Below are 24,424 nucleotides of genomic sequence, written 5' to 3'. Positions count from 1 at the left end.
GTGGTTGCCCAAGTCATCAGCTCCTTCTGCCCAGGCCATGCAGTGACCCCCAACCAGGCTTACTGTTTTCACTCTTCCATAATCCACTCCTTTTAACACCCACCTTGGATGGTTGTAAATCATAAAAAATTCATGAGATATGCCATTTCAAAATCCTTCAATGGCTTTTCATTGTGTTGAGAAAAAAAAAAATCAACTTCCTTAATGTGGCCTGATAGATCCAGCATGATGTAGAAGATACCACATTTCCCCTATCAAGACTCTTCTTGATACTTTCTCCCCTCCCCTCTTGTCACACTGGCTTTTCTTTCATTCTTCAAAAGTAGTCCGTACCTGGCTGACTGTGGGCCTTCTTAAAACTGTCTCCTGGAACTCTCTTCCCTCTGCTCTTGGCTTCCTATCTTCTACTCATCCTTCCATCTCTACCTAAATGTCCTTCCCTGAATGCCAAATTTAAAATAGTCCTACTACTTGGGCCTCACCCTTGTTTCATTTCATACAACTCTATTCTTTCTGTAATTCATTGTAGAACCTATAATAATATCTCTATTTAACCTCCTGAGACCATCAGTTCGCCGAGGGAAGGGCAGGTTTGGGAACACTGATATGCAGCATGTACTGCCAGTAGCCACTTGTTCACCGCATAATCCCGAATGACGTTCAATGGATGAGTGCACTGTTAGGCAGGAATACCTTTTTATACATTATTCTTATTACTGCTAACTTCCTATTCATTACATTCCTCTATCTTCTCACTGATTTGAGTATCCTTCATTTTAAAGACAGGTTCAATCTGCGCTTTGTTCAATGTCAGCATCCCAGGATTTTACTATGTAAGGTTTTATTCTTATTTTCTTGTGTAGTGCATGTTCACATCCACTTTTGCTTTTCATTTAATTCAAGACCTAAAATGTTAATATTGTTGGCATTTCCATTTTACAGATGAGTAAATTGAATCTGGGAGGAGACAATTTCTTCTCTGACATTATGTGACTTTTAAGACATTGTAACTGAGATCGGTGTTCAGACTCTCAGTTTAGTGTTTATGCCAGGTTATTAATATAGGACGGGATGGAACTTTCTTTTTCAAGAATATCAAATTAGAAATCCAGGAACTTGGGTACCAGTGTAGCATTGCCAGTAACTATCTTAGTGACCTTGAAAAAATCATGTAACCTTCATATATCTTATTTACTTACTTTGGTTAACTGTAGGGTTCAGAATTAAAAGCTCTTTAATTTATATAACTCTATGATTACATAATATAATGTAGCATAAGCAAATGGTATCATTAAGCCACTCAAATCAACTTCCCTGTAATGGAGAGGGGGTGTAGGATGTTACTACAGTAACTCAAGTGAAGAATATATTAAGGCATTTAGCTTTCTGTGGACATAAAATTAGAGTTTATGGAGAATTTGAAAATGAAATTGGAGTTGGTACTCTTATCAACTTTATTATTTATTACTTTCTATTTTTCTATCCTTGCCCAATAAATTGTACTAATAATTATAATAAAAAATATTTTGTATGACTCTATATCCTTATGTAATACCTGTTTTTTATCTATCCTCATATGATTCTCCCCCAATAATACATATTCTCTATATCTGAGTTGTTTTACATGGTGTGTTCCTTGGATTATACCATAAACTCTTTGTGACAGGGACCTTGTCTTTTTATATGCTCTATAAAGCACCATGCATACCTAGGGAATTTTATGAATAATAATAAAAAAGGAGGCCAAAAAAAGCTTTCATCAGCAGTGTTTTATTTTGCATGTGAATTTAGGGAAGAATTCATGCTGTTGTCCATATTTCTGGAGAAACAGATGATTATATTACAAAAGTTGACTTTGAAGAATGCGAGTATTATTAAATCTGAGAATTTACTTTGCTGGTATTGGAAAAATAAATGAAGCAATACTATTTGCTTTTTCCTGTTCATTATAAAAATATTGCCAAGTCTGGCATGTGGTTCATAAAATCAAGCATTTTCTTGCACAGCTGTGCATGAGGAAATGATATACGGCAGGTATAAGAAACCACCTGTTTGCCAGAACAGGAGTTTCAAAAAGATAAACAGCAGAATTTTATACTGATCCCTGTTGAAGGTCTATTCTGCTATTAATACTTAAACCTTAACACTCGTTCTTCAAACAGGTGTTTTGCATGTGAACTGAAGGCTGAATAAGCTCATGGCTGATTTACTAATAAACATCATTGATGTTTCTGTTTAGTACATGAGATAATAAAAAATAAAACTGTCAAGATAATTTTGCAACCAATTCAATTTTAAAAGCCAAAATTATAAGAAACCACAAATTCCTGTTTATTCGAAATGCTCTCCTTTCCGTCCTTCATCTTGGTAGCAAAACTCATGAATTTGACAGTGTTCTCCCTTGATGAAGAGAAAGTCTGAAATATGCCATAAATCATACTGAGCTACCAGAGAAATTCAAATTGTTGTAAGCACAAGTGCCGAGGGACCGCTTATTGCACTGCCGGAGCCATAATGCAACGCTCACAACGAGATCATTGCATCATAATCTCCTTCTAACTGCGATTTGCTTTGCGTGTAGGGGCTCAGATGTCAGTGAGGAAGGCAAGACCATTGTCAGGTTAGATTTTGCTCCTCTTTTACATTAAAACAAATGAAGAGAAAAAGATATTCACCTCTCCTAAATATCTCAGACATAAAAAAACTTCTCCAAATTTTTTCTTGCATGAGGTCATTTCTTAATGTGTTTTATGTGGGTAGGTTTGGCATCAGAATTTCTAGGTACAGTTGGGAAAGCTTTTTAAAAATATTCTTGTTTCTTGTTTGGTAAGTGTTATCAAATGAGAAACCTATCCATATCCTAACCATCAAGCTTAATGAAGATGACTAACTAAGCACCACCTGACAGTATTTCTAATCAATGTAAAATATCTACATTTGGAAAATGCCTTGCAATTATATCCAAACTATATGTGCGTGCATTATATTAATAGATGGACTTTTCACCAGTGCATATATTTATATGCAGACATGCATGAATATATGTATGTTTGTGTGTCTTATGTAGATGATTTCTCTTTAAGAGTCATGCCTGGTACTATGATATGTTTTGTAGTTTGTTCTCATATGCAATCATTTTAAATTACAAAACAAAACAATAAGAGCTTTGCCCACATCCTGACTAACTTCTGGATAGAGGGACATAAACATGATGTTAGGTGAAATTGTCAGTAATACATGACCATCTTCATTCTCAAATTCAGGAAAGTAGACTGCTGTCCTGCAAAGTAAAAAAAAAAAAAAAAAAAAAAAAAAAAATCAAAAAATATTTTTGAAATATATTATGTCTCTTTAAAACATACAAATATCATGGCAATCTTTGTCTCTGCATTTAATTTCAGATCAGGTGGGTTTTCTCTTTTAATACTACTTAATTGTTAAAATAGTTACAGTATCCTAACTATTATGTAGTTTCTAGTCCAACTTTTCACTTGGAAATTCTAGAAAGACAGCTATTTCAACTAAAAGTAGGAATAACTTTGTCTTCTTCTATAATGGTAGTTTGCCTCTTATCTTTATTTTATATTTTTGTATTTTGTCTTAATGAATTTGCAAGGACTTTGAGAAAGAAGTTGAATGTTTGTTGACACATTTCTTGCCTTTGTCTTTATGGAGAATGCATCTGCTATTTTTCCGTTCTGTATGATGTTCTCTGGAGGTTTCTGGAAGTATCTTTTATCAATGATAATGTGTCCTTCTTTTACAACCTTAATATCAAGAATGGAGTTTTTTAAATTTGATGTATACTATATATTCACATACCATTTAATCATCTAAAGTGTACGGTGGCTTACAGTATCATCATATAGCTGTGCATTTATCATCACAATTGACTTTTTGTGAAAAATAACATATATAAAACAGCCATAAATTTCAAAGCACATTGCAACAATTAATTTTAGAACAGATTTCAGAGTTTGATATGGGTTAAAGTTCCACAATTTAGGTTTTTACTTCCAGCTACTCTAAGATACTGGAGACTAAAAGAAATATTAATATAATGATTCAGCAATCATATTCATTTGTTAAACCCTACCTTCTCTGTATAACTAAGAATGAAGTTTTAATAATGCCTTTTTCTGCATTTATCAAGATGAAAAGTCAATTTCTGAAGACTTCCGCTTACTAGCTAGTTGTAGTTACTAGAACAAATAGCTAATATTGCATAAGACTATTTCATTCGGTTTTTAATCTAGACTAAAAAAAAAACCCTTGTTCTTTATTTATCATATGTACACAACACCAAGAAAACATTTATATATAACTACATCTATGTCTATATATCATTGTATATGTAATATATAAATATATGCATATATACGGTATATTAAATGCCATCGAAATAAATGCAGTGATGAGCTGGTGACAAAAAGGGAAAAATGCATCTTCTGTGCTAATGATATGGATGGGATGGATTTTTGTCTGTATCTATTGTTTTAATCTACATGGTTCCAAACCAAGGCCTGAGCACATAATGATCCATGTCATATTGCTTAATCTATAATATTTATTGGTGTTTTAGAATAAGCCTTATTATAATACTGGTATTATTGCTTAAGATCTATTATAAAACGCTAGTTTATTTAAAGAAAGGATTATTGATTTATCATTTCAAAGCTTAAAACAAAACTAAATAAACAGAAAAATCAGTTCATAAACTTTTTGTCCAAATTTGCATGTGGATGACAGCTCCTGTTAGATCCTATCTTCCTTAACTATGCAATATCTTCATAAGGATGGATATAGTTGCTTTTACATCCCCAAGCAAAGCCAGTACATACTATGGCATGCACTCATAAAATTCCTTGAGGACTATGCATTAAAACTTGAAAACACTCCTTTTCGCCCCTTGCCTTAGTTCACCAGATTATTTTTATTTTTTTTAGTAGAAAAAATGAATTTGTCATTTCAAGCACATGCATTTCCCTTTTGAAGTGCCACTATACTTTAGCCCTTTTTGACTCTGCAGTAATTTGGTTTTAACTTAAATTATGAGTGATTAGGTACCAAATAGTAAAATATTCCTCATTTGGAATATTGTTCATTGTTGAACTAATTCGAGACATTTAAAAATGAGTATTTTAATTGAATTATTCAGATCTGAGGACTTGAGCAAAAAGTTTACTATTAAGAATATTCCAGTAGCCACATGGCAAGTGGCATGTTAACTTAAAATGCCATCTACAGGTGGGCCATGGTGGCTCAGCAAGCAGAGTTCTTGCCTGCCATGCCGGATGCCCGCGTTTGAGTCCCAGTACTTGTCCATGCAAACAACAACAACAAAAACCCTTTCACCTGCAAGTCTAATTTAACATGAAAGTGTCATCAGGGAGGCATTACAGTGTAGTAAGGTCCGACCCTCTAACTTTGCCAGCCCAGCTCTGCTGCTTACTACTTTGTGTTCCTAGCCAAGTCCACATAACCATTTTCTTTTATGTAAAGTGGACATAATGTGTCTTAATAATTTGATGGGAAAAATAAATTTCAAGGTGTATGAAAGTCTTTTGTAAACTGATTTGTTTTATATAAATGCTAACTATCATTATTATCATGAGATCTTATATGCCCATGATATCAACCAATTATGTGGGTTAGGCAAGTAAAATAATTTTGTGACTTATCTATGAAAGTGATTTACAGTTGAACCTATTGGCAATTCAGCATTGTATTTCCTAAGGATAAATTCATTAGTATGTATATCTGACCCACCAAATAAATTTTAATCTCTATTACAATTCTATCAAAGGCAGTTCTAATTTATAATCTAATTTTTGTCTGTGAATCTGGATATCATGATGGAGGAACCTGATCATGAATTAATATTCATCACTTAATGGTCCCAGGCATCAGAGCCTTCATTTGTAGAGTGAGGGAAAAATTAATATAATTGGCAAAAATTTTAGATTGTTTGATTTTATCATGACTCCTGTTCCTTCGAAAATTGTATAACTGTGATGCACTCTAAATTTTTTTTGTACCTTGCAGTGTGTCACAGTTTACTCTCCATAAGGCACCAGCCCTGCAAAGGAATGTATTTGTCATTGCTAATGACAATCTTTGTATGTGCTTAATTAAACTAGTAGCCACTTTCATCAGGAATAGTTTTCTGGTAGAATTATAAAACTAACAACCCCAAATATTAAAAGATGAATCTCATTCATATTTGGTGACAACTGAAGTTAAACCTGACTTTGGAAGTCAAGCCTAATTTAGTGCACTGTTTTTTGTAGACTTACATTTTTCCAGTGATATTAAAAATACATTTTTTGGGAACACTTCAAAAATCATTGTGTAATTACGTGGCTTATTAACTATACAGCCTAACTTTCTTATGTTGAGATCATGCTATATAAGTTGTAATATTTTATACAAAATAGTAATGATCCTGTACACTTGAATTTAAAATGGGAATTTTTCATACCAAATAGAAGAAATGCAAAGTAAGTATTAAATTATCATATTGTGAAAAAACATTATGCAGGTGAACACTTTGTTATTATGAGTATAAAGTACATTCTGAATAAATCTATGAAAGACTCATTTTTAAAGTGCAATTATTTGCTACAATGTGTAATTTTTCCTGCCCTTATATTTATTTAAATTTTAATATGAAAGAAATGATCATCCCATTTTCTTTCAAAGTGGTATAAAGGTAAAGCCAGAAACCTCCTGAAAGAATTCCTTTGTTCCCAATCACATAAATGTTGTTGGAACAAAATTTTGCCACCTGCCAGAGGCTTTAAAAACCAAATCAAAAGGCTCACCGCCTCAAAGTACGTAGACTAAAGGTAGACTTCTGGATGGAAATGTAATGACTTGATCGTTCTCATAAATTTATTATTGTACAGCAGAATTGATAGATCTTTTGCTACCTTTCACTAGAGAATGATTCATAAATGAAAATGAAAATATTTAAATCATGAATGGTTATATTTTTCATTCACTGTATCTGAAAAATGGAATTGCGGCTGTGAAATTTGGGATGTCTCACTATATTAACATTAGAACTTCTCAAAAGAAAAAAGGTGAAGTATTTCTTACACTAGTTAAAACAATTCAGCATTGGCATGCTTCATTAACTGTTTGCATACAAGACAAAAGTGCTTTCTGATGAAGTGGAAAACCAACTTGGGACCAATTTTCCACAACATAAATTCAACAGTTATCCTACCTCTGGATACCTTTGTATTCAAACTACCAAGAAGGGGTTTTCATAACCTGTGATATCAGTAATCGTTTTTAAACTTCTATTCTAGATTTTGCAATCCTTGAAAATATTTCAATTTTAGGCTCTTTTTCCCCTGAAAATATATTTAAGAATAACATTTCCTAATATTTTCTGTAAATGTAAATTTAAAACATTGTATATTAATAAACTGAATTAATAAAGTCAATTTTTGCCATTCACTGATAAAAAGATAGATGTAAGAAATATCATAAAATCTTAAAATGGACAGCTTAAACAAAGTCTTGGTTATAGTTGGTTTCATACTGTAAGTTTTCAATATATGAATAAGTTGCATAAAGCATATGACATATTAAGCATCACTGCTAATCTAGTTATCTTATAGAATGTAATTTATTTCAACATCAGCAGCAAAATAGTTGGCACCCAACAAACCAGAAAAAGAAGTTACTGCCAAGTTGAAGGAACACCAATATTGATCAGTGTGTCATAAACGGTGGTGAGTTATTTCTGCCAGTCTAACACAAAATAGTTATATAATACCACCAGAGACAATGAAATTGTCTGCAGTCTCTGTAGTGTTATTATTACATTACGGAGTTATTACTCATTATGGTGCAGCATATTTTGTCTTCATCAGGAATGTTCAAAATCACTTTCACTTACACGGAGTGAGAACCTGGGAGACAAGCTCTGTTTCCACTTGCTGCCTTTGCTATAGTTGCACATTCTCCTTTTCTAGTATTTGCATGGGGAGAGAATTGGGACCCCAAAATCTATTTGTTTCTTCCATTAATAAAAGTATAACTCAGAGTCAGTGAACAGGAAGACTCATACTTTATTTCACATCATATAAATCCATCTCTGCTTTTAGTGAGAATAACTTTTTATTGTAAGTAGCTTAAGAATGTTACAGGAATCCATATGCTTTTATTATATCAAAGGATATATTCCTAAATATTCATACCATGAAGCATTGTTTAATTACATTTAGTATATTCAATAGCTATATTATTTAAATTTAATTCATTAAAACTTGGTACTTTATTCTCATTAGACCAGATATATTTCAATACTTTGCATTTGAAAATATTTCTTATTATTGATCTTTTTGTGATTTCATAAGTAGAGGTAAATCATACTAAAATATTTCTTTAGAATTAAGAATCACTTTCTATTTCTTTCAAAAATGAACATGTTGCATTAAAATGGTTGTATGAGTTAAAGTCGGGAAGATTATCAATGGTATGAAGTACATGTTGCAGTAGAAGGTTAGTATTTTAAAGATATTATTGATTCGGGGGACTAAATATATTAAACATGCAAAATACTATATTATTTTAATATATGGGCTTACTGAGCTTTATAGATTTTTCCTGAAATGTTTATGTAAATCAGGAGTTTTATCTAATCATGTTTTAAATGAATTTGCTATATTTGGGAAACATTTTAATATAATGAATTTGCTTTAAGTTAGCTACATCTGTATCTAATGATATGGACTTCAAGCCATTTTATATAAACTTTCATACATGTATATATTTATAGACCACTTTTGCATGAAAAAAAAATGAGATCAAGGAAACTGTTTCTGTTTGCTCTTTTGATTAAAATAGTAATAGGCAGAGTAATACTTTGAAAGTTCCTTCATTTTGATTTATAAGTAGGATATGATGCTAGAGATAAGACAGTGCCTTTTATGTAGTAGGAACTAAATGAGTACCTTGTCCCCTTACCTTTTGAAACCTGAGTTCTCTAAGCTGTGGAGTCTTACTGATTGATATTATGTCTACTTGTTTAGATATCAAGAATTGGGCACAGTCAAAATTTGTTTTATTTTTCTGTTTCAGTTATATTGCCTTGATTCATCTTAATCCCTGAAAAACCTCAAATTATTGGAAACCATAATGCCAGATTCCCTATACTTGGAAATTCTACTTTACTGAAGTGGTGTCAAATTGTTTGGCCTCATCAGAAATTGTCCGTACTTCTGAACAAATGGGTGACAGCTTTGGTAGTATTATAACCAGATTTCAGTCTGTAACGGTTCTGTTTGGCTTGCTGAATATCGTATTTACCTAAGAACAGAATCAGTAGTTGTTCAGGATTTAATTTCCACATGAGTTGAAGAATTTACTTTAGCTATTTTTATTTGTCTATTAGCATATTTAGCTCACTTTAGATTTAGTAAGCGTGTGAATTGATGTTTCTGAATTCAATATGTATTTTTATGGTAACCAGGAATTTAGGTTTTTAAGTATTTTCAAAAAGACAAGGTGAATGAAAATATAAGTCAATCTGAAAGTTTTTTGAATGCACCAGTAATGACTGAAGATTGTTAAATTGCATGAAATGATATATGGTAGAATTAAACTTCAGATAGAGAGCTTTCAAAAATATACTTATTAGATTAGACAATTTTTATCAGTATATCACCACTCTCACAGTCTGACAGTATGTCATAGACTAGGAGACTGACTAGAAATATTTTCTCAGCAGTTATATTCACCATTTATGGAAATAAAAAAAAATTGTTAAAGTGACTCTTACCTTGTCTATTTTTTATTTATTTATTTTTTTTGGTATGGGCTGGCTCCGGGAATCGAACCCGGGTCTCCGGCATAGCAGGTGAGAACCCTGCCACTGAGCCACCGTGGCCCATCCTTACCTTATCTTTTGAAATTACAAATAGGGCTCAAGTCTCCTTCATAAAAAAAAGAAATAAAAGAAATTAGAATGTTTGTAATTTTATTCAAATTTTAAGCGTACTGTACTATATATACAGATTTATAAATAAATAAATATATGTCGTGCAATTTAGTGAGTATAAAACCTAAATTTTGGAGCAATACAATTTTTCCAACACAAGTATATATTTCTCTCTGTAAGTAATTTACATGAAATAATAGTTAGAATATCCCCATTAAAATTCTGGCTAATGAATATTGTTTTGAAATTGATAATTTGTAGAAACCAGACATTATTTTTAATCTTAGACTTTTCATATAACACAGAAAAGACAACATACTTATATCCTTCTTAATATAACAGAATTTTTTATCCGGACCCTCACGGGTTTTCAGAGAGGTGCTTTATTTTCCTAAAACAACCACTCAAATTAATGCACATCCCAGCCACTCAATGCACACGTTTAACACTCACTAGAAGGAAGATTTGGTTTGTTGAGCCACGTAAGTTTTAGATCTCAGAAGGAGCTTTACACCCTGGAGTGCAGGCACGCTTCTTTTGGTGGAAAGTATGTCATTAAAATACCACCTTTTTACAGTGACTTCAAACCATTGAATTGTTTTTAGTAACTATGCAGTATGATAAGCATTTTAGTATTTAACCTGTATACAGTTACAAAGAGGGGAAATCAGTTTCTTCATGATAAGTAATATTGATTTAAATCCAATATGTGGAAAAATGCAACTATTGTGCCATTATAGTTATGGTTAAACTTTGCATGTACCCATACATTTATGAAACAAATTGCAACTCAATCATAGGTGGAAAAAATATTATGTTAAAGAGAAACTGGTCTTAATTTTTACCAATTCAGGACTCTAATTCAAAGAGGACATGTAATTCAATAGAATATATTCTACTGGTTAACTTAACAATATTCAGACAGCTTATTTTGGTATATTGGAAAACCATTCTGAATGAAAACATTGTTGTATTATTAACTCGTAGCATATGATCTCCATTTCTGCCTCCCTAGGTTGCTCTCCCTGCCCACCACCCCCAGGATAATAACAATGTGGACTCACACATTTCTTATATTAATTAGAAACCACCGCCTAATATAATTATTCTGGCAAGCACATGATGAGTACTGAAAATATTATTGACAGAATTTCTCCATTTAACTCTGGTGTTAAAAAGATTTGCATGTCTAAAACTGCCTTGATTAGATATTGTTTTTGACGACCCTGCTCAGTGTTTTGCTATATGCACACTAAGCGTGAGGACTTTTAGCACGTCTGAAATAACATCTGCTCTGTCTTTTTGTTGCTGGGTTCATGGTATAATTAGCTCTATATTTCACCAAATACAATTTTGCTCCCATGGCGGACAAAGCAGCATGAAGAAAACATAAATAATTGCAGATTAGAGAAACAGAAGGCAAAGTGAGTGTAGATGGCTTTGATAAAAAAGGGTTAAGGAGAATAGAAGGTCAACTCATTATTAAGAAAAAAAGGAGGTAGTTAAAATTAGATAAGGTGTCTTGTAATTAAAGAAAACACACACACAGATTTTGCTTTTAACAATGTTTCCTATTTGGTTAAATAGTTTAGTGACTTGCTATGATGTCATTTGTTTTGTATTAATTAAAAAAATACATTAAGAAATGTGCATGCTTGGATACACAAAACAAAATTTAATTATTAGAGGAAATTTTGAGAGATAAGAGGTTTTCTGATAAGTTTCTCAGAATGCAAAACACTTTTTTTTTTGTACTTCCACTTTCACAAAATCAAGATAGCTTTCTGAAGCCAGCTATTCAGATATCTGTAGCCTGATATTGAGATTTCACCATGCCTCCAATTAAGCACTAGTCAATATATGGACATGAGCCAGTAATATCTACTTAGTAAATTCATATCAAATTTGGGACTGTTCACTGTATGAAATATCCAGGTTCAACTGTGCCACATTGTCTAACATTACACAAATTATGCAAAATAATATTACATACTATACATAAAACACATAAAAGGTCCAAGTCCTGAAATGATGTGTTTTGGCAATTGACAATGTATTCTAGTGTACAATTAAAAAATAATCTACTAAATTAAGTTAGCATCACTGGTAATTTTCCTCTTGTTTTACTTTTAGACTACAAACCATTAAACATCTTGAAGTGATTGGTAATAGAGCACCAACTTGGTACTTACTTAACTTCAATCAGAAAAACGTCTTAGAAGTCTCTAAACCAAAACAGTAATGGTAGATTTTTATTGTAGTTTGTTTGTTTGTTTTAGAAGAGATAGTCGGAGATCCTATTCTTACAGGTATTTCGATTCTTCCAATAGCATAAAATAGTGCAAGTATCAAACATATCTCCAGCTCTACTCTATATCTGAGTAATAAAATTCCTTAGTCAACTAGAACAATTGCAAAGCAAAAAAAAATCCTGAAAACAAGACAAATTTAGTACAGATTTCTGTTCTGAAGGACAGTTTAAAACAACAATGTAAGGCAACATAGATAACGAATATATATATATATATATATATATATATATATTATTACCACTGTGTGTTTCCCTGTTAATGAAAGAGGAACAAAATATTTCTTTTCTATTGGAATATACCAAAATTCACTTACTAATTTTCTTGATAATTGTATTTTCCAAATAGAGAGTGGGCTTGAACATATCAATCACTCTGATAATACCTGAAAGCTTTTGCACTATGCTTTGGAATCCATAAGTCTTGGCCAGCTTGCATCAGGCAGGTAAAGAGCTTGTGGAGGGGCAGAAATACACGTAAATAAACCATTTCCAGAAGAAAAGTGCAGAAAAGAACACTATGTTACCTTCCTGTTAATTATTTGACTTGCATTCATCTTGGAAGGTGTTGGATAGATTTGAAAGATATTGGGTAGAAATTTACAAAGCAAATCCTACCTTTGTACATTTGCAACTATTTAAATTTATTTTGTTCTGTAACTATGGAACCTAAGTCAAAATGGACCGTATGATTCATATATTTCAGGGTTCTTCAATCCTAATTATGCATTAAAATCTTTTGGGAGAACTTTTTTCCCTCTAATATTTGTTTATTTTTTTATTTTTATTTTTTACTCATCAGTCCATATCGTAGATAAAAGAGCATCAGACGCAAGGTTTTCACAATCACACAGTCACATTGCAAAAGCCATATCATTATACAATCATTTTCAAGAAGCATGGCTGCTGTAATACAGCTCTACAGGTTCAGGTACTTCCCTCTGGTCATTCTAATACACCATAAACTAAAAACTGGATATCTATATAATGCGTAAGAATAACCTCCAGGTAACCTGTTTGAAATCTCTCAGCCATTGATACTTTACTTTGCCTCATTTTTCTCTTCCCCCTTTTGGTCGAGAAGGTTTACTCAGTACCTTGATGCCGAGTCCCAGCTCATCCCGGGATTTCTGTCCCACGTTGCCAGGGAGGTTTGCATCCGTGAGGGCAGTGAATTTGCTTGCCATATTGGCTTAGAGAGAGAGAGACCACATCTGAGCAATGAAACAGGTTCTCTGGGGGTGACTCTTATGCATAATTTTAGATAGGCCTATCGTTTGCAGGGATAAGTTTCATAGGGGCAAACCCCAAGATTGAGGGCTCAGCCTATTGCTTTGGTTGCCCCCATTGCCTGAGAGAATACCAGGAATTCTCCAAGTGGGGAAGCTGAATTTTCCCCCTTTCTCCTTAGAGGTACTTTTAAAAAAGCACCAATGGCCTTGACTTACTCCTAATCAGTGAAATCATGATCTCTTAGGGTAGGATCTAGGTGTTAGTAATTTTTTTAAGTTCAAATGTCTCCAATGGGAAGTCAGTTTTGAGAAACCCTGAATTCTAGTCTAACTAATTTTTCTTTATGTGCAGCCCTTTTCCATGTTTTTGTCAATATAAAATTCTGTCAATATAAACTTGAGTATCAATAATTATCTCATGTCCATTCTATCATTTTATTTGTGGATAGCTTTGACAGAAAGCATTTATATAAAGATGGTCAATTCAGAACAAGAGATTCTTCAGGTATTTGAAGATGAGTATAGTTGACTCTTGATTTTTATTCTCCTCCTTTCCAGATTATTTTATATATAACATGGTTTCCTGGATCCTCATTTTATTGTTTCATAATTATAAGTACAGACAAATCAAAATACCCTAGAAAATAAATAGATCCACCCAAATCTCAGGGACTGGGCATATATAGTTTGAGGGATTTCAAGTTGAATTAACTTAAGTAACAAGTATTTCTGAATGAAAGAAATAACTTTTGTATAGATTTTGCAGTATTTTGGTGAAAGGAACTGACACTGAAAGTTAAGTGTCTTGACTTAGTTAATCTATTACATAGAAGAGTTTGAAGCCACACATTTTGATTTCAAAATCTGTATTCTTTTGACTTTATCAGAAAGTTTTTCCCACTGGTCACCCCCAGTGGGAAAAAACAAATCTGAATATTTGGTTATGTTTTGTTTGGTGATAAATACGTAAACAACCAGATTTTTTTTCTCTACGATCTTCAAATAACAGATTAAGATTTTATATGTTGTCAAATGATTTCTTTCTGACTCTTATTCTTTAAGGTGAGGGAGGATGTTTGTTAACTATGACTAGGAATTATGGTTAAGGTATTCTGCTCTTTTCTCAGAAATTTTGATATCGTGTGTTTTTGTTATTCAAACACATGCTCACATTAGTTTTCATGTTATACATCTTCTTATTTGTGCCTGCATGAAGAACAACTAAAAGTTGTTTCTATTATCCACACCAAAGCAAAATGCTTCATACTACTACTGTGGCATCAATGAGAGACCAAATGCTCATTTCCTAATTCAATGAAGCTTCTGATTGCAAATAATATAATATTAAATTGTTATTAGTATATTACAAATATGTAAATATAGATACAGAAACTAAGGAAATGCATCATTCAGGGGAATTAAGTCAATTTTATTTACAGGCATAAAAATAATACATGTGTGGAGAGATATATCTTAATTTGCCTTTCTTGGTCTCCCATTTAAATTCAAGAACTGCAAATAACCTTGTGGAATCCTCTTTTAAAACTCTGAAGCTGGTCTGTGAGTAGATGTTATACAAACTTTCTATGTTATACAAACTTTCTATCTGTTGCTTTTGTTTGGGAAAAGGAAAGGAGGTGTCATTTTTCTACCCCTGGGAATCCAGGAATTGTTTAATAGCATTTCTGCCATTCAGATTGTCTAGTTCATAAATCTCTTTAATGCCTAATTTAACATTACATTTAATGAAATTTTGCTCCTAATTCATTTGATTTAGCTACATGCTGTCCTCTAATTTGTGGGTCAGAGGTGGTGTTTGTTTTAAACATACAAATAGTGCAGGTCCCTCATCTTGTTAAAACACATTTTCGAAATGAATGCTCATATATCTCTTAACTTATTTCATAAGGATCTTAAAATTTTAATATTTTGTCATATTTTGAGTATTTTATCTTCAGTTTTTATTAATAGCGTTTTTGTGGTTCAGGAAAATAATATGTTTTGAGCTGTATCCTGATATAAAAAAGTATCCAAATATACGTACAGAGAACTCTTAAGAGGTAAACATTTTCAAATCATGATACCTGACACTGGTTTGAAAGTGAATCATGTGAAAGAATAACCAGAGGCAAATTTGTACTAAGATTATTTCCCTTTTACAAATGTGGAAAATTAACAAATTTTCAGTGCTTGAATATACTTTGCCCACTTTATTTTCACTACTGCTAAGGGAAATTCTCTGTTGAGTTAGAAGTATTAAAATAAGTTTTCTATGTTAAATATGTGATAAATCCTAGTTCTGGTTGAAAAAGAGCTGTAAATATAAATTTCAAATCCATTATGTTTTAGACTTTTAAGGACTGGCAACTCAGCAAAACAACATTTTAGGGGAAATTTTATGATGTAAATTATAAGTAAATTAGGGGTTGTTCATATAAGCTTTCCACAACACAGAAGCAATTTATAGAATTGTCAAGTCAACACTTATTAATTTTAAGTAGTAAAATGTATCAAAATCATCATATCATATTTCCAGTTTTAGGTGTTCCCAAGTCCCCAGTAACTATGGTATAATGAAAGAAAAGGTAATGCCTATTAATAGTAGATCTTCAATCAGTTTTATTTCTCTTTCTTTCCAATCATTTTCCTGTCCCCCCTCCCCCCTTTCAAAAGACAGATTCTACTTTTGTTGATAAGTGCCAAACATTTATTGGGCACTTACTATGGACAAACCACGGTGCTCTACCTAACACAATAATGATAATCATCTCTTGACTCAGGTAGAAACTGAGACACCGAGAGATCTGAAGAATTCCCTGGGTCAGACACTTTTACACAGCTGAACCAGGATTTGAATACAGATTGTAAGTCACAATCTGCAGCTCTCACTATGAGATCACTGATGAGAGCCTGGCAGCGAAATCACCATGAGGAGGTGGAGAACAGAAGAAGATTTGAGTAGGGAGCTTTTTAAACAATGACCATCTTTTAATTATAGGGGAAAATTGCATACATTTCAACCTTGGGTCAAATATTGGTTAATATACAAGATTAATGGATAAAACATGCAGACTCGTTTTAGAATAGATGACATCACCTCAAATAGTTACGGGTCATGAGATTCTAGGTCAGAAAGACCCTCAATTCATGCCACATCACAAAAATGACATCTTACCACACTACTTCCAAGAAATAAACCCATAAATACACTTGAAGGGATGGGTTAATTTGGGTGACATTTACAAGTTTTTTTTTTTTTAAACTTGGTTTAGACTTCATTTTAATGAAATCTTTTGGAATGAAAAATAAACATTACATTTAAATACAGTGTCTATTGACCACCTAAGTCATCTTAGAAGGAAGGTCCAAAATATAGCCCATGCCCCCTCATTTCCTCAATCCCGCTTTCACAATCTAGCTATACAAATTTGTCCACTGAGATTTTCATGTTTCTGTGTATTCAAACTTCCTGTTTCCTCTGCTGAAAATGCCACTTTCTCTACATTAACTTACATTTTCAATGTTCCCTTTTTATAAGATGTCCCTCCACTTCTGTGGGCATGCACTTCAATCTATAGTGCTTTCTTCATACCTGTAAAAAAATCACTGTATGACATGTATTTAGCTCTGATACAATATGATGAGCCAATTTGATTCTTTGACGTTTAGGTTTTATGATGCTGTTTCCCTCAGTTTCATAAAATGGCAGTCTTCCTGATACCATCCATTTCTTTGAGTGAGTGTTTTCTAAAATCATATATATACTTCTAGAACAGTTATTACAAACATTGCACATTAAATTATATATAAAACACAGTTCATATAAACCATACGTTTCCACTTAGTCTCTAAAACCTCAAAGTGTATAAACACGGTGCAGTCTTTTTCCTCTCCTGCTAGACTATGAACACCTTGAACTGCATCCTCTCTGAATTCCCCAGGATTTGTAGCAGTGACTTGCTTATGTGGCCACATTAGTAAATGAGCTAAATGAATAAATGAATTATTGAATGAGAATCCTGAAACAAAAGAATATTTTAAAAGGTGCTTCTATTTTTAAAATGTTCTGTTTTTCCAATTAAAACTCAACAGCGTATTATGTAGATCTATAATTTCAGGCCATCCACTTGTCAGCCGTTTGTTTTCTTTCTGAAATGTTAAAAACCACATTTCACTGTTAGTTTCTTTGCCTGTGGACTCTCCCTCTCAAAATGGTTACTTGATGAGGAGCCCTCAAGTATGGAATCTACAAAAAGAATCCCTTGTCTTCTTACCAGAGAGCTGTTCATCCTTCAATCATCTCATCTCAGTTAGCTCCGTTTTTCTACTTATTCTATCAAACCCCAAACTGGGGAGTGATCTTTGACTTCCCTCTCTCACACTCACATCTAGTGTGCTCACAGATCCACTCACTTCCCAGCCCCTCCATCATCTCTTGCCTGAATAATCATGAGGGTCTCCTGACCCAATTCCCCTTCTCCTTGCTTCCCCCTTAGAGCAGCTGCAGTGGCCGTGTTGACATAGGTCAGACCAGTCCATTCTACTGCACATACCCATCCCAGGTCTTTTATTTTCTTTGGAGTAATATAATACAAGTCCTGTCAATAACTTACAATCCCCTACACGTTGGGGTTCCTGGCTTCCTCTGCATGCTGATGGGCTTGTTCTCTTACTCTTACCCTTCATCACCCAGGTTGCACTGGTCTTACCTTTTCACAAAATCCCTGGAATTTTCAGCCTAGAGCCTTTGCATCATTCTCTTCTTTTCTTAGAATCCTCTTTCTCCACAGATCCATAGGTCTTGTTTGCTGGTCTCCTTCAAACATCACCTTCTTTTTAAGACTTTCACCAATAAGTACATTTTAAATTGCTACCTGCTCCCTCAATGTGTAAACATTCCCTATCCTCCTTTCTTGTTTTATTTTTCTCCAAAGCACTTACCACGTTTTTAACATGCCATGTAATTTACATCGTGTATCATTATAAGAGTGATTTCTCCATGGGACCCAGTACCTTGTTGTCCGCTTTGTTCATATCCCCAGCACCCATGAATGGTGACTGTAATAAATAATTATTAACAAGAGATATGTTTGGGGGCACAGAAACTTAGAAAAGTAATATTGCTAAACAAATTTAACCAAGAAAAACTTATGGGCATGTCAGTTATTCTGTAAGAAAAGCATCAACTTTTCCAGTAGGATCTAAGGGGAGAAAAAGACCTTTAAAAATCTTTGCACCGAGAAAGCAATGATGAAACAGTTAAAAAGTTTATATTCTAAATGTGACATGCTCTAGGAGTTACACATCATTTCAGCTCATGTTTACACATTATGATACTATAACTGCTTAAAACGTAGGGATTTTTAATTGAATTTTATGGCTGGTCTACATTGTTGATAGTAATTTTTACGTTATAGCTTATGAGTTTAGTCATAGCAAGATATAGAGAAATTTCCATTGATGTAATAAAATATCTATAAAAGCAAAATGATGTTTCCTTAGTAGGTAGTTATGTTATATCTCTCTAAATCTCTGAGCAGGCAATTATAAAAAAAATGCATTTTGAGAATGAATATTTAGCAAATTAAATAACTTTCTTTAAAACAAAAAGAATCAATGATTTATTCCTGGATTTGCTACATAAATAAAGTATATAATTTTAATAAGGATTTCCAGAATACCAGAATAATATTTTGTAGCAAAAGAGCCAAAGATTTCCTGAAAATTTCTTTACTGGTGGTGTTCATAATCAAGTCAAAATTTATTTTATAGCCCTATGTATTAAAATATATTTGATTTTTATATTATGCTTTATCAATTGGATTTCATTTAATATGACAAGACAGTTGTGTAAAGCGGCCTTTTCAATTTTGTTGTTCTGTTTACTTTCATTTAATTCTTAAAAATGGCCAAATTTAAGTTCTTCCCTGGAAATAATAGCGTTAATCTATACTTATATTAATCAAGTAATTAACTGAAATGTTCACGATTTTAATTTTTTTAGAGTTTAAGATTATTCTAATAAAATATTTCCACATTTAGAATTTTAAATTTTCAAAATGATGAATTAATCAAATTTAACATGAACCCAAACTCCACTCTTTTATTCTTCATAGTTATTAATAGTCTCTCAAGATATTATACTTTACCATGGGAAATAATTATTAAAAAAATGGAAATATTCCATTATTATTGACCTTTAAAATCACTTAAGCTAAAGACTATGAATACTTCTGACTCAAAGTATACATACTCTTGCTATTTCCTTTTTCTTCTATATATTCCTACTCAACAGCAGTTTTTTGAATTTTAAAATGGATAATATTTGTTTGACATTTTGGAGTCCAAAAATTGAATTTTCATGGTTACTTTGAATGCATCTGGGAACATAGAAATGAAATTTTGATAGAAATAAAAATGTCATTGGGAACATTATTGATTGCCTAGAATGTGTGACTTTCATTTACCAGTTAAAATATATTAGCCAAATCATCTGGCAATGGCTTTGGCATCTATTTCTTTCGATTATTGATATGATAGAGGTGCTTTAGGTCCATTTTTATGAAAGCTTTCATATGATGACAAGATATTAGAAGATAGGAGATCTGATTAATTGTCCAGAATCTAGACCACCAGAAAAACATTTTTCCTAATGTACTGATAGGTTTGCATTGTCAGACAAATTAGTCTCCAAGCATTGGTTTCAACATTTATACCATCATCCTTCGGCAGCACTCTTACTCTTCTTTGTCAACTTCAAAATTGTAAAAATAAAAACAGATTCCCAAAACTCTTTATATTGTCTCAGCTTAATTCTCGCCTTTAGCCAATTTGAAATTTTTTAACCCGGTTAATTTTTCCTTTCAGTCCGTGGTGATGTGCTCATATATGCAACTTTCATTCTTGTTTCTAAAAGTCTGAATCTAAGGAGACTCCCTAGTAATTGCATTTGTTGTAAAATTCTATTGATGTCTTCCAAATTGCAAAGCAACACATAGATGTTAGTTAGAATGACTTGCCTTAACTTTGAATACCTTTTCACTGAACACCTATTCTGGTCTGTGTACTGAGCTAGGTCTAGGACATGCAGAGACTAAAGATGGAGCCTTCACTTTTAAGGAACTCAGAACTTTTTTGAAGAATGCTGCATTCTTCCTCATTAAAATTGGGATTTCCAAGTTCTGCTTGCCATTTTAGAACTTGTAAGTTTCACATTGTATTTGCTTTTAGTTTTACTACTCATAGTGTATTAACTACTTTTCCCTTTGTTTTGAAATCTGCTTTTTTTTTAAAGTCTAATATTTGTTAAGAATGGCCATAATTTCCTATCTGTAATTTACAGATTCCAAATTGACACGTTACCATTCTTGCATTTATTTTTCGGGGGGTTCTTCTTTCTCTGTTTCCTTCTCATATCAGTTAGGTTACTGGTGCTTTATATTTATTTATTATTTAATCTGTGTGTTAATTTGATACATATACTGATTATTGCTATATTACACATGAGAAGTCTGAATTCACAGGACCTAAACAAATTGTGCTTGTCCTGTTGCTGTCTGACTTCAAGATCTGTGATTGTTACCTGAATTTTCTACTTTATGATAATTTCTCTGTTTATTAATTTCCCCATCCTGTGTGCTTTATGCTCCATGCACATCGTCTCCCTCCATCCACTGCTTGATCCATGAGTAAGTATGATCCCCACTTTCTAGATGAAACATCTGAGGTGCAGGGTCTACGTGTCACTTGCTCAAGAGTGCAAAGGCACTATTTACAAACACACCTAATTTTGCCAATGTCTATGCATTGTTTGCCTTGCCAAAATGACTATAACTAGCTTTTCCTTGGGAGATAAAAAGTCTAGAGAAAAGCAGTTTCTTTTCTTATTGATGTCCTTTTTAAAATTCAATTCTTGGCATGGAAATAAGGAGTTTTCTATGAGAAAAGTTGGAGCAACGCTTCTAATCCTGTTCTTATTGTCTGAGCCACTTTTGGGTATTATTTGACTTACTGAATTAATATGCAATCAAAATGTCCAACATTTACTAAAATGCTATCAGATAAACCAGAGGTTATGAAAGCATGGTCCCAGGACCTGTGAAGGGCAGTGTTCAGCAGACACCCTCAGGGCAAAGGATTAAGAACTCTTCATACAACGATATACTGTTTCCTTTCCTCCCCTCTCATTCTCTCATAGAATCTTTCAAAACAAATTTAATGCAGAAGTGGATATGAAAATCCAAATGACTTTTCTTAATCCAAACACTAAAATGTTTAGCATAAGTTTGAAATAAGGCCTCTGGTTCTCACTAGATATTTTTGGAAAGTTTGTTTACTTTTCATAAAAATATGTTATTTATGTTGATATGGAATGAGTTTATAGCTATTTATAAGTAAATATTTTTTTAATTCTCAATTTTCATTTCTAATATCAAACAGATATTTGCTCACCAATGTTCATAGAAGCATTATTCATTATAGTCCAAAGATGGAAGCAACCTAAGTGTACCCATCAACTGATGAATGGATAAATAAAAGGTGGTATATACATACAATGGAACATTATTCAGCCGTAAAAAGAAATGAAGTACTGGTTTATGACAACATAGTTGAACCTTAAAGATATCATGTTGTGTGAAATAATTCCAGACACAAAAGTTTAAATGTTGCATGATCTTACTGATTTGAAACAATTAGAATAAGCAAACTCAGATTCAGAATCTAGAATGTAGGTTACCAGGGGTTTGGGTGGAGATAGGTCTTGGGAAGTCCAGGGTGTGCATGGTTCCTTCTTATTTGGAATCACGGAAATGTTTTAGAAATGGATGGTGGGGATGGTAGCATAACATTGTGAATGCAATTAACAGCACTGAAATATGTATCTGAATATGAATTATAAGGGGAAATGTTGATTGTATATATGGTAAGAGAATATAAATTAAAAAAACAACAACACATGGAACGACACTACATAAACCATGAACCATAAGTTAAACCACAAACTTAAATTAATAGTAGAGTTATAAAAATGTACCATTAACAACTGTAACAAATATTCAACACCAATACAGGTTGTTGGTGTTGGTGTTATATCAGGAGCCAGTCTTTTATGCATGGTTGTTTTGTAAACCCACAACTTCTCTAATATTGGGGAGTGGGGCGGAGGGAAGCTCAGTTGATTTAAAACGATCAAATTAGATAGTCTCCAATTTTATCTTTCCCTATTCCAGTAGTTAAACATTCAATCCTGTTAGGTATTTTTGCTTAATTTTTTTCTATTTATCTCATTCATTCAACTAATATTTTATGAGGCTGGTCTCCGTGCAAAGCTTCCTCGTCTCTGGGGAACTTCAAAGCGAATGCGAAAAAAATCCTCCTCATGACTGTTTTTCCCTAACTATATAGTAAATTGCAGAGTTAAAACTCGATCCTTTTACACCAATGAAGCCAGGTTGTATGTTTATTACCTAATTTCATTTCCTTAGAAGTGAAAAGTTAATTCAGTACATACGTATTAAAAGTTATACACAAAAAAACCCCATCTACCTATTGAAGGCAAAGTTTTATCTCATAAAGACATGTCTCCTCTCTAAATATTTTAAAACACGATGTAAGGATGACACTTATGCTGAAATATAGGGAATTATTTCCCTTTGAACCTCTTCATTGTTTCAGGATATGGGAATTGAGCATTTAATGATAATGGAGATTATTTGGTGTGTGTGGTTATAACAGCTTTTCTTTCTCTTTTGATTTGAGATGTTTGTAGCATACTCTGTAGCTTTTGAATATAAGAATACTTTGTGTTTTTAATCTGAAGAGAGCCACAGTGTTTTCTTAATATTAATTTGCACCTCTTTAGATTTCCATAGAGGACATGTCTAAAATTTATGTGCTGCACAAACACTGCTTTTAGTTAATTGTAGAAGTTTAGCACTGACTGTATTTACAGCCCCGTAGGTATAGCTGAAATTATATATTAAACAGAGTTGCTCTCTGGCATGGTTAAAGAAAATGATCTGTATTCTTAATTATAACCTTAGCATAAATGTACAAATGCCGTTTACTGAAATCTGAAGAGGAAATCTATGATGATAAAGATGATTATGTTAATACAAAGTATATTAATCATATGTTGCAAAATTTTGTTCTTTTTTCACCGTCTGATGATTTTATATTCAATGAGGCTATGAGTTAATGTTTATTTTGCTATGGTGAAAGTTCTAGACTTATAATTAGTCTTATGGTCACTTCAGGTGTCTTTAGGTGAATCAAAAACTTCAATATCAACAACACAAAATTTTCATCTTAAATTAAGGAAGTATATAACCATGTTTTCATAGTGATTAACTGTATTTCTAGAGTCAAATAGTGATTTATAGGGTACCAAATGAGTATATAATTTGACTTAATGAAAACAATTTGGACAGTCATTTACTGAGTATAACAAAATTAAATTTCTTATTTTTAAAATTCAAGGCTATCAAAAGCTAAAAAGAATCTCATAATATTTAAAGCTACAGCAACAATAATTATCAATATTTTCCAACTCATATTTGTCCTTTTCTTAAGCAGTTTTAAGGATATTTAAAGCATAGTCCAGAATTAGAGTTGACAATTGCAAATACGAACCAACCAACACAGTAATAAAATCAATACTTACATTTCCCCTGAGGCCACTATTTACTGTTTGCTGCACCATTTCCTTAATGGAATGGCAGTTATGTTTGCAGAAACCTTGTAACTGCCATTTTTATGTTTTAACTAAAAGCAGCTTTCTTGAAGAAGTATGATAAAAAAAATTCTTGAGTTACCATTAAAAATTGTCATAACCATTTGGTAGTTAATGTGAGCTTAGAAAAGACAGCTTTCCTGTCTTTTTTTTTTAAACCTGGTAAAAATTCTATAGCATTTCATAAAGAGTGATAT

At 32.6% G+C, this 24,424-nt stretch overlaps 1 protein-coding gene and 1 long non-coding RNA gene across 3 annotated transcripts in view; one reads left to right on the top strand and one right to left on the bottom strand.

The window, feature by feature from the left end:
* Positions 1–24,424, top strand: part of DACH1 (dachshund family transcription factor 1) — a 428,125-nt gene that overhangs the window by 255,972 nt on the left and 147,729 nt on the right. The window lies entirely within an intron of this gene.
* Positions 1,767–24,251, bottom strand: LOC143681405 (uncharacterized). Its single transcript, XR_013174593.1, has 5 exons — positions 24,159–24,251; positions 17,009–17,087; positions 12,650–12,717; positions 9,915–9,950; positions 1,767–3,280 (listed from the first exon to the last, which is right to left on the bottom strand). It is a non-coding gene; the product is annotated as an uncharacterized LOC143681405 (long non-coding RNA).

The sequence above is a fragment of the Tamandua tetradactyla genome, chromosome 4, assembly GCF_023851605.1.
Source record: "Tamandua tetradactyla isolate mTamTet1 chromosome 4, mTamTet1.pri, whole genome shotgun sequence".
Taxonomy (NCBI): Eukaryota; Metazoa; Chordata; class Mammalia; order Pilosa; family Myrmecophagidae; genus Tamandua; species Tamandua tetradactyla.
This window is presented reverse-complemented; position numbering and strand designations above follow the sequence as displayed.